The sequence below is a fragment of the Podarcis erhardii genome, assembly GCF_964252035.2.
Source record: "Podarcis erhardii genome assembly, chromosome: 8".
Taxonomy (NCBI): domain Eukaryota; kingdom Metazoa; phylum Chordata; class Lepidosauria; order Squamata; family Lacertidae; genus Podarcis; species Podarcis erhardii.
In genome coordinates this window covers 43,355,443-43,358,007 of record NC_138499.1, presented here as the reverse complement: position 1 = coordinate 43,358,007, position 2,565 = coordinate 43,355,443, and positions in this window count along the sequence as shown.

Here is a 2,565-nt window from a genome sequence, read left to right as displayed (position 1 = left end):
GATAAAAATTAAAATTATTTTTTCTTATGTGCACAAAGGACAAGTCATAGTAAAAAAAAACCACACAAACAAAAACACAAAAAATAGCAAAAACATAAGCTCCAAATATCACCTCTGTGTTGCGTGGGTGCTCGGGACTCAACAGCCAACAGACTCAACAGGAAGCCTCTGATTAGCAGAAGGGACTCAATTTACAAATGGAACACATTCAACAGGTTCCACTTCCAAGGCAAAGTTCACAAACCGAAACACCTTCTTCTGAGTTTGCAGTGTTCTATTTCCAAGTTCCAGTTACAGATAGGTAGCCGTGTTGGTCTGCCATAGTCAAAACAAAACAAATTCCTTCCAGTAGCACCTTAAAGACCAACTAAGTCAGTTCTTGGTATGAGCTTTCGTGTGCATGCACACTTCTTCAGATACACTAAAACAGAAGTTTCCAGACCCTTCTATATAGTGAGAAGGTGGGGAGGGGTATTACTCAGAAGGGTGGTGGGAATGGGTGATTGGCAGATAGCTGTGATGAGCCTGTTGACGACTCTTAACGACTGCAATAGGTCTTACTTGCTTTTTCCTGTAAGACCTATTGCAGTCGTTAAGAGTCGTCAACAGGCTCATCACAGCTATCTGCCAATCACCCATTCCCACCACCCTTCTGAGTAATACCCCTCCCCACCTTCTCACTATATAGAAGGGTCTGGAAACTTCTGTTTCAGTGTATCTGAAGAAGTGTGCATGCACACGAAAGCTCATACCAAGAACTGACTTAGTTGGTCTTTAAGGTGCTACTGGAAGGAATTTGTTTTGTTTTGACTATTTCCAAGCTGTTCATAAACTAAGCTGTCCTAAAACCAAGGTACCACTGTATTCCCATGTAAAATCAGTGATCAAACTACCAGTAGTTTAGGAAAAGCTAACCTGAAAAGCACCTTCAGGAACCTGAAGATAGCTAGGTGTGCATGCACAGAGAAATTGCATGAGCAATGAGCTGAATTGTATATTGGGTAATTAAGGGCATGTTTCTAAAACCAGGCACTAAGTGTTGTTGCTTGCACTGAGTTAGAAATCAAGAGACTTAAGGTAAAAATGACTCACATAAGAACACATGTTTCAGTGGATCTACTCTGAATATGACTTAGTCAGATTGCACTCTAAGGAAAAATAATAATAACAAAAGATTAAAACCTCTTTTCATTTAAACTTTGTACAATATAATGATGCAGAGCTCTCCTAAAACCTGTGCTTTAAAAGAGAAGAAATTGAAGGAATACACTTTGTAAGCTATATCAAAAGTATTTCAAACAAAATGAACGCAATATTACTAAAAGTAACAGTACATCAGTTTTTAGCACACTACATTTCAAGAGACAATGTATTTTAAAAGTACAAACATTTTAATGTGCAAAATAAAATGTCATAGCATGATTCTTTACAATTTCCAACATTAGTTTTCAGTGCATTAAATGAGCATCTCACAGCTGGAACAGTAAAATAATGTTAAGTACACTTTCCTCTGATATGCTGCAAGTACATTTTTTTTAACAATTCACATAGTTTACATGAAAAAATACAAGCTCAACTCTTTAACAAGATTTCAGATACCAAAATCGGAAACTGAAAAGACACAACTCAAGAACTATCGTCCCATTTCCCTTTTAAATGTGGATTACAAAATATTTGCAGACGTCTTGGCAAGTAGATTTAAAAGAGTTTTAAATGAAGTAATTCATAAAGATCAGGCAGGCTTTCTCCCAGGTAGACACATGTTTGCTAACACAAGGAACATTATTGACATTTTGGAACTTTTGCAAACAGACATAAACACAAAAGCAGTGTTAATCTTTATAGATGCGGAGAAGGCCTTTGATAATATCTCTTGGAAATTTATGAAGGGAAATTTAAAAGAAATGGGAGTGGGACGGGGTTTTGAGAATGGGATTGATGCAATATACTCAGAACAAAAGGCCAAATTGATAGTTAACAATGTGGTTACAGAAGAGTTCAAAATTGAAAAAGGAACACGACAAGGCTGCCCGATTTCCCCTCTGTTATTCATTTCGGTTCTGGAGGTGCTCTTGAATATGATCAGAGGGGACCGGTTGGTGGAAGGGATTCAGGTCGGAGCGAAACAATATAAACTTAAAGCCTTTGCAGATGACCTAGTTTTGACTTTGCAGGAGCCAGAATCTAGTACAAAAAGAGTATTGCAACTGATACAAGACTTTGGTCGGGTGGCGGGATTTAAACTAAATAAACAGAAAACTAAGGTGTTGGGAAAAAATTTGACAGATACAGAGTCAGAACGGTTTCAGAGAGAAACAGAACTAACTGTGGTTAAAAAAGTAAAGTACCTAGGGGTAAACATAACAGCAAAAAATCTGAGTCTATTTAAGGATAACTATGAAAAATGTTGGTCTGAAATTAAGAGAGACTTGGACAGTTGGACAAAACTGAAGCTTTCTTTGTTAGGCCGAATTGCTGCTATTAAGATGAATGTATTGCCAAAAATGTTGTTTTTGTTTCAAACACTACAGATTGTGGACAAGGCGGAGTGCTTCCGGAAGTGGC